Here is a 15,439-nt window from a genome sequence, read left to right on the forward strand (position 1 = left end):
TTGCGACGTCTTTCCAGAACCAACAAAGGGCTTGAGGGTAAATACGGTTTGACAAAGTTCTTCACTTAATCAAGACCACTGTCACAAAGCTACTTGGGCGAGTGACTCTCAAAGAGTGGCGTCTTGCTTCGTTGCTTTGTTTCAATGACAAAGCATTGGTTTCACTGGTCCTCATCATCTGGCCCGTGACATGAAGTTCTCTTGTTTGGGTTTAAGCCTGGAGTGGAAAGTGGGGAGACTCCCAAAATCCCCCTAGAAAGTCAAGTCCAGTCCACTGAGGATTGTTTTCTTTGGAAATCCCATTTCTTTCACCAAAATTCAAATATTGCTTCTGAAGCTAATTATTATTTTTTCCATTGAGGAATTATTTATTTATTTGCAGGCCCAAACAAACTTGACTAGAAAAGAAGCCCGGGCAGGGGTTAGGATGAGCCCATGACGTGTCACGCCCTCCGACCAATCGGAAGGCCAGGAGGGGGGGGCGGAAGTGACGAGACGTATCCCTCCGCGGGGCGAGAGGGTCGGTGGGGGGAGTCAACGTCTCTCTCCCCCGCGCCAGCTCCGTACACGGAGTCGCATTCCTTGGCCCCCCCCACCCCCCTCCCTCGGGGCCCCCCGCCCCCCTCGGGAAAAAAAATCCACCCCAAACCACTGGAACCCGAGGGAGGCTTCCTTTCGCCCTCGGGGAGACGCGCTTACAGCGGCCGCCTCTCCTCGTCTCCCCCCAGCCCCCGTCCCCTCCCCTGCTCCCACCCCCTTCCCGGCGCCGGGTGCAAGGTCCCTTTAAGGCGACGGCGCCTTCCTCGGGTCAGACTACCGGCGGCGACGACCACGGGAGGTGAGTGAGCCCGCGAGCCTCTGCCTCCCCACCCCCTTTCCCCGGGGGTTCCGTTATCTTTTCGCTCGGCGAGGCGTTACGAGGCGAGACAATGAGAGGGGGATGGGGCGCGCCGGGTGGGGGCGGGGGGCCAGGGGCGCGCGCCCCCGCCCACGGCGACCGGCCGCGCGGCCCTCGGGGAGGCGGCCGGGGGTGCGGCGCGCCAACGCGGGTGTGCCAGCGCGTGAGGCCCGGGCCGGGGAGCCGCGCGGAGGGCCGGCGGCGGAGGCCCCTGTCTGCCGGCCGCCCCCGCCCCCCGGCGCCTGCCGGCGCGCGCGCGCGCGCACTCGTGCCCCACGGCCCGCTCTCCCGACGTCCACACGCACGCCCGGCGCGGGGCGTCTCGGAGGGGTGGGCGGTGCGGGCGCGGGCGGCGGCCCGTGGAGGGGGGAGGGGCTCCCGCCCCTCCTGGGACGCGTGGGGCGCCTGTTCGCAGCGGCGGGAGGAGAAGTGGGGATCGCCCGGCCGATCCCTTGTGTTATGTAATCCCCGCCGGTCTCCCAGCGCACCTCGCGCCTGAGTGCATTGCTGCGAGTTTACAAAGTCTCCTCCTGGGGCCCCGAATTTCTTGAGGGTTGGAGCATTGATTTATCAAAGGGGATGGGGCAGGGGATCTTTTATTTTCTCTTGATTATGTCCTGCCGCGGTGGACGCCATGTTTATCCCAAGGACTATTTTCAGTAGATTCCTGGCACCCACTGGAAAGGAGTAATGTCATTGAATCACCTGCTTTTCCTCCTTTCTGAGGGTTGGTCTGATTCCTGCTGTCGCCGGACGTGGGATTCCTTCACACAGTTAATACACTGCACATTTCTCGGCTCCTTCGTTTTTCACCTTCTTTACTCAGACATAGGCAGAGCTGAGAGTTGTGAGTCGTTTGGCCCAGTCATCCTCGATGTGAAGATTGAGATAAATTGAATTGCACTGTCTCAGAATAGTGAGACAGTAGCCTGCCTCTTCACATTCCTCAGTGTTGGTTGTTATCTCGAGCTCAGAACAAAAATGGGGCTTTGGTTTTAAAGGAATCTTCCCGAACTGATGAATGAAAAATCGGATGAACAACAATGAATTTTCGATACACCCGTTGCTTTGGCCCTGGGAGCTTGTACTCTGAATTGGAACTACTTACGGTTCACAACTTCAGAGTGCAGAAAGAGACTTTGGAGATTATTAAGACTGCAGGTTTGGGGCCTCGTCCCTGAAACTACTTTGGGGGGGGTCATCTCTATGTTTTTTAATAGTCCTTGAGGTGATTAAGCTAAAATTACTGGATTCGTATAAAGGTGCTCAAAATACCATGTTAAAGCAATTAAATGGCAAGTTGTGCCCTTAATTTTTCCCACTTAGGTTGGTGGTGTATCTCAAATTGAAGGAGCTAACAGAAGGGACTGTTAGCATGAACAGGATTTTGGTAGAGTTTTCACTCCTATCATGCACTAGTGGAATAATCTGAGAATTCCTAGCAGTTCACAAAGGTATGGTCACCTGACCCCTTAGGGCCCTCCTCAGACTCTTCCGCGGAAACCTTCAGGTCTTAACCATTTTCAGAATACAGTGATAAGACCCTCTTTTTTTTTAAAACTGACATTTCCACTGATGGTCAGAAGTAATGCTGGGGAACTACTACTGGTAGTGCTGTAGCAAGAAGTAAGGCTGTGGCACCAGATTGTACGGTGCTTACTTGAATATGTTCTTGGGGAAGCAGTAAAAACTAGTATTATTAAATCTTAGTCTTTGACTATTTTTTTTTAATTTTTAAGAATCCGTGATGTTAGCTGGGGATGGTGGCCCATGCCTGTGATCCCAGCGCTGGGGAGGCCCAGGCAGGATTTCTGAGAGTTCGAGGCCACTCTGGACTGCATAGCGAGACCCTGTCTCAAAAAAAACCCTAAATAAATAAATCAATAAAAATAAATCCGTGTTGAAATGAGAAGTATGCATAAAACATTCATGCTGTCTCTGGAGGTATGGTTGTCATAAGGAAAAACATTTGTGACATTGAGTTGTAGAGCTGCTCGTTTCATGGAACAGCATTTTTACATGAAACGACTGCAGATTTTTACACTTGAGTATTTGGCAATGTTTGTTGAAAATAAAGTGAATTTGTCACTTCTAGGAGAACAATTGACTATTAGTGATAAAATTTAAGTGAAAATTAGGATTTCTTAAAAGTTGACAGGTAAGGTCCCATTGCTTTGCAGTACTTAAGATGTTTCTTACATTATCAGTAGTTAATAGCTGTGCCTTAAAAAAAATACTGTATAATGAAATACATCATTTGGAAGATGGACATTTTCCAAATGACCAAAACATGGTGTTGCAAAATCTTGCAATGGTAAATGATCCTTTCAAAATACTAGTTACACCAGTGGATTCTTTTCTGGTTTTTTGTTTGTTTGTTTTTATTGTTCTGAGTCACTACAGTACATAGTCTGCGCTACCCTTGAACTTGCTAGATAGCCCAAGCTGGGGGTTTTTTTTGTACTGGAGATCGAACTTGGTACCTTGCGCTTGTGAAGCAGGTGGCAGAACCACTGACCTAAATCCCTGGTCCCCAAGCTGGTTTTGAACTCATGTTTCTCTGGCCTCAGCCTCCTGAGTGTTGGGATTACAGGCATATGCCACAGTGCTTGGCACCAGTGGTTTTTTTTGGGTTTTTTTAGTATAACACCAGTTTATTTGTGAAAAAGAGGTTAGACAGCTACTGTGGGTTGGTGGAGGCATCAGACCTGAAAGCCAACACCAGTGGATTTCGATGCAACAAAATACGAGCAATTCGTTGGTACTGTTTTGGATTACAAGATGCAAAGTTATCCTTTAAGAAACTATTGTTTATGTGCTCGAGGCAGCACATATACTAAAACTATTGTTCATTTTAGTATTTATAAATATCCATTGTTCTGGGGATTTAGCTCAGTGGTTCTGCTGCTTGCCTGCCTTGCAAGCGCAAGGATCCGAGTTCGATCCCCGGTACAAAAAAAAAACAACCCCCAAATAAATATCCATTGTTATCTAAAAAGCTTATTAAAATATTTTTTTCTTTTCCTATGGTCATCTTTACAACACCAGATTTTCATTATATACTTAACAAAGTATAACAGACTGCAGAAGTAGAAAATGCAGCCGCCGCTTATTGAGCTAGACATAGAAGTATTTATAAACATGAAAAACAGTATTTTGGAGGAAAATAGTATTTTTTCTTTTTGGTACCTGGGATCGAACTCTGGACCTTGTGCTTATGAGGAAGGTGGTGGAACCACTGAGCTAAATCCCTGGCCCAATAGTATCTTTTTATTGTAAATGTTACTTATGTTGGCATATAATGGGTTTGTTTTTAAATATACTGAGAAATATTTAGATTTTTTTCTTTAAATTTCTAATATGGTAAATGTGAAAAGTTATGCACACAGGTAAAAAATCTTCAAATTCATTTATTTAATTTACACAGTAATGAACCCAGGGCCTTTGCTGTATCCCCAGACCTTTCTTTGTTTTTATTTTTATACAGGGTCTTGCTAAGTTGCCCAGGCTGAGCTTAAACTTGGGATCCTTGTGTCTCAGCCTCCCATAGGGCTGGATTACAGGCATGTACCACCATACACAGCTTGAAGTCAAAAATTTTTTTTTGGTGCCGGGGATCGAACTCAGGACCTTGTGCTTACAAGGCAGGCGCGGTGCCACTGAGCTAAATCCCCAAGATGAAGTCAGTAATTTTAAGAGACCAAAAAATTTGAGAATTTGAGACCAAAACAATTGGAAAATCATTGGGTTTGTCCTATGCTTCTGCTCTTCAGATCATCCAAGTCTGCCTTCATTTTACCATCTGCTAGAGAATTTACAAATATTGGTTGGAAGTAATAATGGAAGAAGCAGTAACTTTGGGAGGATTTCTAGAACAAAAGGCTTGATTTGAGTCCTGGCTGTCATATTTACTAATGGTAGCTTTGGGGAAGTTACTTAGTCTCTAAACCTGTTTGACTTCATCTGTAAAAAGTGTATTTGGGGCATATAATTGTGAGAATTCATTGAGATTATGAGTGTAAAGTACATAATAGTACATACTAATTATAGTAAAATAAAACAATTCCAGATATTTCACTCTTGATTCTCCATAGTATGTTCTATTAATTCACTTTGGTTGAAGGTGAAAGTTTCTGAGTTAAACTACAAACCCTAGAGCTAGTTGATGTCTTTGTCCTAATTATCAAGATGGTAAGACTTTGCTAGATCCTTTGGTATTCTTCTTTGTAAACATGTCTACAAAACTACATTTTTACGTATTATTAAAGGGAGGAGAGAAACTGGCCTATTGCTAGGATTTAGCATAGTTAAAGGAAACTGAGGGAGTAGAAATAGAATTCAGATTACATGCAACTGTCAGTCAAGTTTCCATTGGAGACAGGAAAGGGAATCCCCAATATTGAACCTTTTAAGTAGAGGTCTTACTGCTTATATCAGGGTCCCTCCCCTTTAAATAAAGAGCACATCACTCATTTGTTTGCTTCGTAATAGGGGATTTACTGCCAGACAAGTGGGAAAGTAACTTGAGTTTGGAAATTACTAGATCAGTTAGGATTATTTAAAAACTTGACTATGGCATGTAAGATACAATAGCAGTTAGATGCTATGAGGGACAAAATGCAAAAGACTGGATAAATTAAAGCTTCTTAAATATTAATGCCTCGGTGTTGAGTAAAGCCTGTGAGTGTACACAAATCATGTCTGTTTCATAGACAAATGATTGAGTAGCCCTAAAGATTTTCTGAAATAAATCTTTTTAAAAGTCAAACATTTAGGTAAAATGAAAACACAAATGCCAGACATTTTGAGTTATTATTTTTCAATAATGAAATAAGACTTTTGTGTGTGCCTGTAGTCCTAGCTACTCAGGAGGCTGAGGCAGGAAGATCAGTTGAGCCTAGAATATTGAGGCCAGACTGGGCAATGTGGTTAAGACTGTATCTCAAAAACTGAGATTTTGTTTGTTTTGTAAAGATACTTTTTCTCGCCTGCCTCAAAAGCGCAAGGTTCCGGTACCAAAAAAAAAAAACCACCAAACTTTTTCTGCTGGGTGTGGTAGCACACACCTGTAATCTCAGCACTTGGGAGGCTGAGGCAGGAGGATCAGTGTGAGTTTGAGGCCATCCTGGGCTACATTGAGTTCAAGACCAGCCTGGACTACGTAGCAGGACTGTCTCAAAAAAAGGGAAAAAAATTTTTTTTCTGTTCCAAATGTTCTTTTTATCTTGATTTATGGGCAGTGAATTGAAGGTGTTAGATACTAAATTCTTCAGTTTTGGAATTTCTGTTAGAGGTATGAAAAACCCCAGCAAATTATACTGTTGTTTTTTTTTTTTTCTGGTACTGGGAATCTGAACTTGGGTCCTTGTATTTGTGAGGCAGGCGGTGGAACCACTAAGCTAAATCCCCGGCCCAAAAATCAGCAAATTAAAGGAATTCAAAGCTTTGAGAATCAAGTAGGGAGAGTTATGGTAGAATACAGACCTTTTCCTAACTTTATTTGAGATGAATGAAGAGAGGTAAATATTTGTTGCCTATTAAATACTTCAGAAGTATTTGTATAGACAAGGTATCTGCAGGATTCTTTTTGCTGTTTTTAAATAATAGATTGTAAAGGGTCTTGTGTCTACTTTTTCAAATATGTAGACTGTTTACTGACTGTAGACTGTTTCAGTTATATAATCAGCTAATCAGAAAATATAAATATAGAACCTGAATATACAGTAAATTTCACTGGCTAGTATTTGAGGTGTAGCGCTCTTTCCCCCAGAACAGTCTTTACCTAGTGCTCCTGGATAAAAGGATGAGTGCCAGGGTGGGAGACTTGGGGAAAGCCTGAGTGTACACCAGCTGTGTCACCAGTACTGTTACTAGCATAAAGTACAGAGCCCAACTGGGTTACCAGTGCCAACAGTCAATTGATGGAAGAAGTCAGTGTTCAGCTTCATCCTGCAGTACTCTCTTACCAAGCTTTGTAAACCACTTTAGATTCATGTGTTTATTTTTTCCTCTGTGTGTGTGTGTGTGTGTGTGTGTATGTGTGTATGTGTATGTGTATGTGTATGTGTGTGTGTGACTGGTTACTGAACTCGGGGCCTTCTCACTGAACCACATATATCCCAGCCCTTTTAATTTTTATTGTGAGACAGAAGTCTTGCTAAGTTGTCCAGGTTCGTCTCAAACCTGTGATCCTTCTGCTTCAGCCCATCAGAGTGTTGGGATTACAGGTATGTGCCATCACACCTGGTTTGTTTTTTCTCTTTTAAGAAATGTGTATATTAGGTGTGATTGAAATGCAGTAAAACTTTGGATTGTGAGTAACTTACTCTGGAAGTGTTCCACAAGACGAGCAAACACTTCTAATAAATTTTAACTCAGTACAATATGAATAGTACACGGCACCGAGTGTCACATGATCACAACTGAGCCAATGGTTCTGTCTTTCTCTTATTTGCTCTCTTGCTCTCTTGCCCTCTGACCCTGTCCCCTTCTCCCCCTTTTGCCCTCTTGCCTTCTCGCCTTCTTATTCTCTGGCTCGCTCTTGTTGGGGATTGTGGGTGATCGTCTCCCGTGCTTAGATGCTTGGTCCCAGGCCGTGGTATTTGGCTGAAATCAGTGATTTCTTCAGAACGTTGGAAGGTGCCCTCGACTGGCACTCGTGTATTTTTTGTGTCTTCAGAGCACCTATGGACAGTCCTTTGCTTTTCCATACAAGAGTAAGCTTAGGAATGCTTTGCTTCATTCTAGGTCAGGCTGCCTGCAGATATAAACCCTTTCCTCTGCTGCCTTATTGCCAGTTACATTAAACACAGTATATGGCAAGAGTTTATTAACACTGTACTGTAGTCAACATCTGTGCAAGCATACACAATGGCCCCCGTGCAGAAAAAGGTTGAAAAGAAAGGAGGTAAGAAGAAAGAGATGATTACAGTGGAAGTCAAGAAGGAAATCATCAAGAAGTACGAGCGAGGTATGCGAGTGGCCGAAATTGCAAGGTTTTATAAGAAGCCTACTTCAACCATTTGCACAATATTAAAGAGAAAAGAAGAAATAAGGGGGCTAGATGCAGCAAAAGGAGTCACGAGAATATCAAAGCAACGGCCACGTGTTCTGGAAGATGTAGAAAAGTTGCTTTTGGTTTGGATAAATGAGAAGCAACTAGCAGGTGATGCTGTGACCGAGAACTTTATCTGTGAGAAGGCAAAGGCCTTGTATACTGACCTCATAAGTAAACTGCCAGGTACATCAGCAGAGAGTGAAGAAGGCTTCAAGGCAAGTAGGGGATGGTTTGATAACTTTAAGAGGAGAAGTGGCTTCCATAGTGTTGTGAGGCACAGAGAGGCTGTGAGTTTGAATGCTAAGGCAGCTGACGCATTTGCTACCGAGTTCCAGAAGCTCGTGGTTTCTGAGTGTTACCTGCCGGAGCAAGTTTTTAACTGCAGTGAGACAGGATTGTTTTGGAAAAAGATGCCAAAGAGGACATACATTACAGAAGAGAAGAATGCAACGCCAGGTCACAAGTCCATGAAAGACCGTCTCACCCTCTTGTTTTGTGCTAATGCAAGTGGGGATTTCAAAGTCAAGCCCCTGCTTGTGTATCATTCTGAGAATCCACCAGGCTTCAAGAAATGCAAGGTGCAGAAGAGCCAATTAAACATTATGTGTAGGTCCAACAGCAAGGCTTTGCTCACTCGGGTCTTCTTTATTGAGTGGATCAACGAGGTCTTTGGTCTTGAAGTGAAAAAATACCTTTTAGAAAAGAATCTGCCACTCAGAGCCTTGCTGGTTATGGGCAGTGCTCCTGCTCATCCTCCAGGCTTTGAGGACGACTTACTGGAGGATTTCCAGTTCATTAAGGTCAAGTTCCTTCCTCCCAACACCACTCCAATTCTCCAGCCCATGGATCAGCGGGTCATTTCGAACTTTAAAAAGCTTTACACTAAAGCACTATTTCAGCGATGCTTTGAGGTGACCAGAGGAACAAACCTTAGTTTCCAGGAGTTTTGGAAAAATCATTTCCACATTGTGAGCTGTCTCAAGATCATTGATAAAGCCTGGGATGGGGTCACCAAGGGAACCCTCAATTCTGCTTGGAGAAAACTGTGGCCTGAGTGCATTCTTGGACATGGGTTAGGGGAACTTGCTCATGACCAGGAGCTGGCAGTTGTCGATGAAATTGTGTCCTTGGGGAGGACTATGGGACTGGAGCTGAATGAGGATGACATACAAGAGCTGCTGGAGGAGCATGGCCAGGAGCTGACCACCGAAGAACTGATGGATCTGCATCGCGAGCAACAGCAAGAGGTTGTAGAGGAGATCTCAGCAGAGGAGGAGGCGAAAAAGGCGGAGAAATCCCTCACTTTAAAGGAGATTAGGAAGATGTGTAAAATGTGGGAAACAGTGCAAAATTTTGTAGAAAAGCACCATCCAAATAAGGCTGTAGCTGTGCAAGCAATGAATCTGTTTAACGACAATGCAATGGCACATTTCCACGAAATCCTCAAAAGGAAGCAAAAGCAAGTATCATTGAATAGATTCCTTGTTAAAGTTGCACAAAAAGATAAAGATTCCATTGAGCCAATAGATAGCAGTGATTCCATTAGTGATAGTGAAAGTCGTCCTACACAATAACCCTCCTCTCTCTTGTCTCCCTCACACCAGCCACAAAGGTTATCAAAGGTAAGTACAGGTTAATTTATTTTTCTTTATATTTTGTATTTTCTTTATTTTGTGTTGTGTATTGTAATCATTTTTGTATGAATATTTTTGGTTTATGTAATGAATCATTGAGTTTCCATTGTTATGGAAAAATTCTCTTTGATATACAAGTGCTTTGGATTACAAGCATGTTTTTAGAATAAATTATGCTCATAAACCAAGGTTTTACTGTACAGTTCAGGTGTATATTTAAATTTTTTTTTGGTACCGGAAATCAAACTCAGGACCTTGCACTTATGAGGCAGAGGGCGGCACCACTGAGCTAAACTGGCCCTAGATGTGTGTTTAAATTTAAAAAAATTATGCCAAGTGTGGTGGCATACTTCTATAACCTCAGCACTGAGGAAGCTGAGGCAGGAGGATTGCTCTGAGTTCAAGGCCAGCCTAGGATACATAGTGAGTTCAAGGGCAGCCTCAACTATACAGTGAGACCCTGTTTCAAAACAAAACAAAATCCAAAAACACACAAAAAGTTTTTTTAGAAATTACAGTAAAAGACACATTGCCAGTAATCCCCCTCAAAATACCCGCACTTTGAACACACTTACCACATTGATCTTGCCACTTTCTGTTTCATAAGAGTCTTTTTTTGTTTTGTTTTGTTTTGTTTTTGTGGTACTGGGGATCAAACTCAAGACCTTATGCTTGCGAGGCAGCTGCAGCGCCACTGAGCTAAATCCCTAGCCCATCATAAGAGTCTCTATAAGGTATGATGGAAAATAGGGTGCATCCTGCTGCTGAGTGACATATAACAGAAAGACAGGCTCCCAAAAAATTATAGTATGTCCTATCCACCTTACCCAAATTTGGTACTATGTGAATTGTGACTCTTCTCTGGAGGTCAGTCCATGAAAAGGTAAATGCTTTGAATTGATTCAGGACACTGATGCAGCCAGGATAGCATAACTAAAGGCGTGCATGAGGGAGGATTTCCAGAATAGCCTTACAAAGTGGCAAGAACCATGGGATAAGTGTTTTCAAGGTGAGGAAGAGTATTTGGAGAAGGATTAATGCTAATGTGTCTTACCGTGATTTTTTTGTGTGTGATAAATATTTTAAAAATTTGTACATTCACCATATCTTTCCATCATACTTTGTATGTAAGTTACATGAAAATTGCTTCCAGAAATAGGAAAAAGGTAACAAAATTCAACCAAGAAGACTATAAGTTATTTAAATGATAAAAGAATAATGGCAGTGTATAATACTGTCACAGCTGAGGTATGATTAGGTAGTCTTTCCCCCCAACTTTTTATTAAGAAAAAGTCATGCCCAACCTACAATATGGGAAAAAATTTTTAGCAGCTGTACCTCAGACAAAGGACTACTATCTAGAATATATAAAGAATTGAAAAAAGGTAGACACCCCAAATTCAAAGACCCAGTTCAAAAATGGGCATCTGAAATGAACAGACATTTCTCAGACAAAGAAGTAAAAGCAGCAAACAAATATATGAAGAAAGGTTCAACATCACCCGTCATTTGAGAGATGCAGATGAAAACAACCCTGAGATTCCACCTCACCCCAGAAAGAATGGCCGCTATCAAGAAATCAACAAATAACAAATGCTGTTGGGGGTGTGGGGAGAAAGGAACCCTTCTCCATTGTTGGTGGGAGTGCAGACTGGTGCAACCACTGTGGAAGTCAGTATGGAGATACCTCAGAGAACTAGGACTAGAGGTCCCATATGACCCAGCTATTCCTCTGCTGGGTATCTTTCCAAAAGAATTAAAAGAATCATAGCACAGAGATATATGTGCACCCATGTTCATAGCGTCACAGTTTGTAATAGCTAAAGCTTGGAAGCAGCCCAAGTGCCCATCAACTGGAAACTGGATAAAGAAAATGTGTTTTTTTTATAAAATGAAGTACTACTCAGCCATAAAGAACGAAAAACTAGAGTCATTTATAGCTAAATGGATGCATATCGAGGCCATACTCTTAAGTGAAATAAATAGGACACCCATGTGTAAATGCCAAATAGTTTCACTAGTGTGAGAAACTGATAGTGTAAACAAGGGTTAAAATGATTAAAATGAATAATTGATAATTTGAAATAGGAAAAAAGGTCCAAAGACGAAGGAGTGAAGGTAGGGGAAGGGGAAAGGAAAAGAGGGAAAGGAAAAACTGAGAAAAGAAAAAAAAAAAATGGAAATGAAATCTATGTAAATAGGGTTTAGGGTGAAGGGCACACAGGTAATGGGGAAAAAAATAACCAAGATATATCATGTACAGGTACAAACACCCAATGATAAATGTAAATGAATTGTATACCTAAAATGTACCAATAAAATTAAAAAAAAAATAAGTCATGCAGGTAAAAAAGGGTGAAAAAATACAGGAAACACCTACAATGAATCTACCACCTAGATACAATAATTTAAAATATTTTGACATATGCCAAGTGTGTGTATATATATATATATATATATATTTTTTTTTTTTTTGGTACCAGGAATCGAACTCGGGTGCTTGAGCTTGCGATGCAGGCAACAGAACCACTGAGCTAAATCCCCAGCCTTGCCAAATATATTTTTAAAAAATCAACTGTTGGTATCTACAAGGAGATGCCAAAATGCGTATTTGCTGATCCACTTGAAGGTTACATATGATACATTTCCACTGAACAGTTTGGGTATTTGCCAAATGCAAATACTTTTTTTAAAAAAACGTAATTGTGGGCCGGGGATTTAGCTCAGTGGTTTTGCTGCCTGCTGCACAAGTGCAAGGACCCAAGTTCATCCCTGGTACCAAAAAAAACCCAAAAAAAGTAATTGTACCATTTTTCTAGCAAAATTAAAAATGAATTCTGAATGCCATCTAATATCTACTCTATATTCAGATGTTCCAGTTGGCCTCGCAATTTTTAATTTTTTTTTCAGTATTAGGGATTGAACTCAGGGCCTTCCCACTGAGCTACATATCCATCCTTAGCTCTTTATTATTACTGATTTTGAGATAGGGCCTCTCATTTGTTAAGTTGCCCATGTTGCAGTCCTTCTGCCTGGATTACAGGCATATGTCACCAAACAGGACTCCAAAAATTTTTCATGATTTTTTTTTTTTTTTTTTTGGTACCAGGGATCGAACTTGGGTCCTTGGGCTTGCTCAGCAGGCGGCGAAACCACTGAGCTAAATCCCCGGCCCCGTTAATTTTTTTTTTTTTGGTACTGGGGATCAAACTCGGGTCCTTGCGCTTGCGCAGCAGGCGGCGAAACCACTGAGCTAAATCCCCAGCCCCCCATTAATATTTTTTTAATGAACCAGGACCAATAAAGTTTCACATGTTTGATTTGGTTATGTCTCTAGTTTCTTTTAATTTAGTATGATCTCAGTTTGTGTGTATGTGCGTGCACTTGTGTGTGACATTGTGGTTTTTGTTGTTTGTTTTTTGAGACAGGGTCCCCCTTTGGAGTTCAGGCTGGCCCTGAACTCACTGTGTAGCCCAGCCTGGCCTCGAACTCTTGGCAATCCCCCTGCCTCAGCCTCCCAAGTGCTGGGATTACAGGCGTGTGCCACCACACGCAGCTTTAGTTTGGGGGTTTTTTTTTGGGGGGGGGTATCAGAGGTCGACTTCAGGACCTTGCGCTTGGGAGGCAGGTGGCAGAACCACTCAGCTAAATCCCCAGCCCAGTAGTTTATATTTAAGCTGAGCAGAGAGGCCTCTCCCATCTAGATTGTGATCTTGAAATATCATTCCCCATCAATATTATTCCTTGGAAAAATGCCTGGTCCTAGATCTGGGGCAGGAAATGTAAGAGATCTGGAATATCTTGTCTAACAGATAGGAATAACTTTACCAGACAGGGCAGGGGTTGTGCTGAAAGGATTCAGGAGCCAATAGAAGACGTTTCCACTGGCCAAAATAGGACACTTTGAGTATTAATAAAGGTAACTCTTAGGCCAAAACATAGAATATGTTTAATCTGTGATACCATGGTAGTTAAGAAGAAGTTTATTGGTCACTTTGGGGAAATGCAAGTGAATCAGCTCATTGTTTTGAGAACTGATAGAGGGAAAGAAACAGGATAGAATGAATCCAGACTTCTCCCATGTGAGTTATACCACTGGAGAATCAAATTATATGCAATTGATTGGTTTGCTTTTCAGTGGGGTAGTTGGGTTTGAACCCTGGGAGCAGTGAGCTACATCTCCAGTCCTTTTTATTTTTTGAAACAGGGTCTTAGTAAGTTGCTCAGGCTAGTCTTGGATTTGTAATCCTCCTGCCTCAGCCTCTGGAGTATCTGGGATTAAAGATGTGGGCTACTACCTTAGCTCTGTGTGTGTGTGTGTGTGTGTGTGTGTATGTGTGTGTGTATGTATGTATGTGTGCGCACACACACGAGCATGGGTTTAATGGCAGTGTTCCAGGGATAAACAAGGACTAGAATGATCAGATCTGACTGTGAGCATGTCTCCTAATGGAAGAAAACACCAGCCCAATGAGTAGTCTTGGAGAAAAAGTTAAACTGTATCTAATCACACCAGTAATCCAACTGTCATTTTTCAGGGTATTCGGAGGATAGGGGCTGTGTATGTGACCAACAGTACCCAGAGTAGGAAACTATAAAAGAGGTAACCTGGTTCTTTTTTTGTTGTTTTGTCTTCTTTTGTTTCTTCAGACAGGGTTTTGCTTTGTAGTCCAGGCTGACCTCGAACTCATGGTGATCATCCTGCCTCAGCCTCCCAAGTGCTGGGATTACAGGTGTATGTCACCATATCCAGCAACCTAATTCTTGGGGGTTTTTTGGTACCAGGGATCGAACTCAGGTCCTTCCACTTTCATGGAAGGCACCGGGACCACTGAGCTACATCCCCAGCCCAAATACAGTTTGAGATTTTTTTTTTTTCCGGTACTGGGAATTAAACTCGAGTCCTTTCGCTTGCAAGGCAGGCAGTGGAACCACTGAGCTAAATCCCTGGCCTGATTCTTTAACAAATAAATTGCAAGAGAAAAAGATGTAGAAAGGCCAACAGCTTAAAACAGATGTAAGGGCTGGGGATTTAGCTCAGTTGTGCCACCCCCTGCCTCTCAAGCACAAGGTCCCAAGTTCGATTCCCAGTACCAAAATAAAAGATATGTAAGAACCTTAATAAGCAAAATGTGTGGACGTTATTTGGATCCTAATTCAAACTAACTTTAAAACATAGTATTTGAGGGAATTTGAAATTTGAATGTTGAGTACATATTTGATATTAAAGGACTGTCAATTTTTTAGGCATGTGATGGGGGTTTTTTGCTTGTTTTTGTTGTTTTACTGTGACGTTTAGGTCCGTGAGAGTGTGTGTGTTACTGAAGATTGATGCAGGGCCTTGTGTATGCTAGGCAAGTGCTGCATCACTGAGCTACATCCCCAGCCTTGATGTTTAAATTTTTATCTTTTAGAACCATGTAGCAAAATATTTATGAGTATGGTATCAGGGATTTGTTTGTAAATAGTAGCGGAGGGATGTGGGAACATAGAGGAAACAAGATTGATTTTTTAAAAGTTTTTTTAAATTTTTAAATTAATTTTATTGGTACATTTTATTGGTACATTTTAGGTATACAATTCATTTACATTTATCATTGAGTGCTTGTACCTGTACATGATGTATCTTGGTTCTTATTTTTTTCCCCATTACCTGTGCACCTTTCACCCCCTCCACCCTTCCCTATTTACATAGATTTCATTTCCATTTTTTTTTCTTTTCCCATAGTTTTTCCTTTCCCTCTTTTCCTTTCCCCTTCTCCTCCCTTCACTCCTTCATCTTTGGACCTTTTTTCCTATTTCAAATTATCAGTTACTCCTTTTAATCATTTTAACTCTTGTTTACACTAT

The 15,439-nt window shown here is 42.2% G+C and overlaps 1 protein-coding gene across 3 annotated transcripts in view; it reads left to right on the plus strand.

Moving 5' to 3' along the window:
- Positions 1-519: 519 nt before the first annotated feature.
- Positions 520-15,439, plus strand: part of Pogz (pogo transposable element derived with ZNF domain) — a 56,606-nt gene continuing 41,686 nt past the window's right edge. Inside the window, exon 1 of one of the 3 annotated variants that reach the window (XM_004854068.4) lies at positions 520-838. The gene's annotated coding sequence lies outside the window, so the exon portion shown is untranslated. Of the gene's footprint in view, positions 839-1,289; positions 9,578-15,439 lie in introns of those variants that run through there. The other 2 variants (XM_004854070.4, XM_087203316.1) reach the window with 2 other exon arrangements.

This window comes from Heterocephalus glaber, unplaced genomic scaffold (assembly GCF_053883595.1).
Source record: "Heterocephalus glaber isolate CG9 unplaced genomic scaffold, H.glaber_assembly_v1.0 deba00001795, whole genome shotgun sequence".
In the NCBI taxonomy this organism is placed as follows: Eukaryota; Metazoa; Chordata; class Mammalia; order Rodentia; family Bathyergidae; genus Heterocephalus; species Heterocephalus glaber.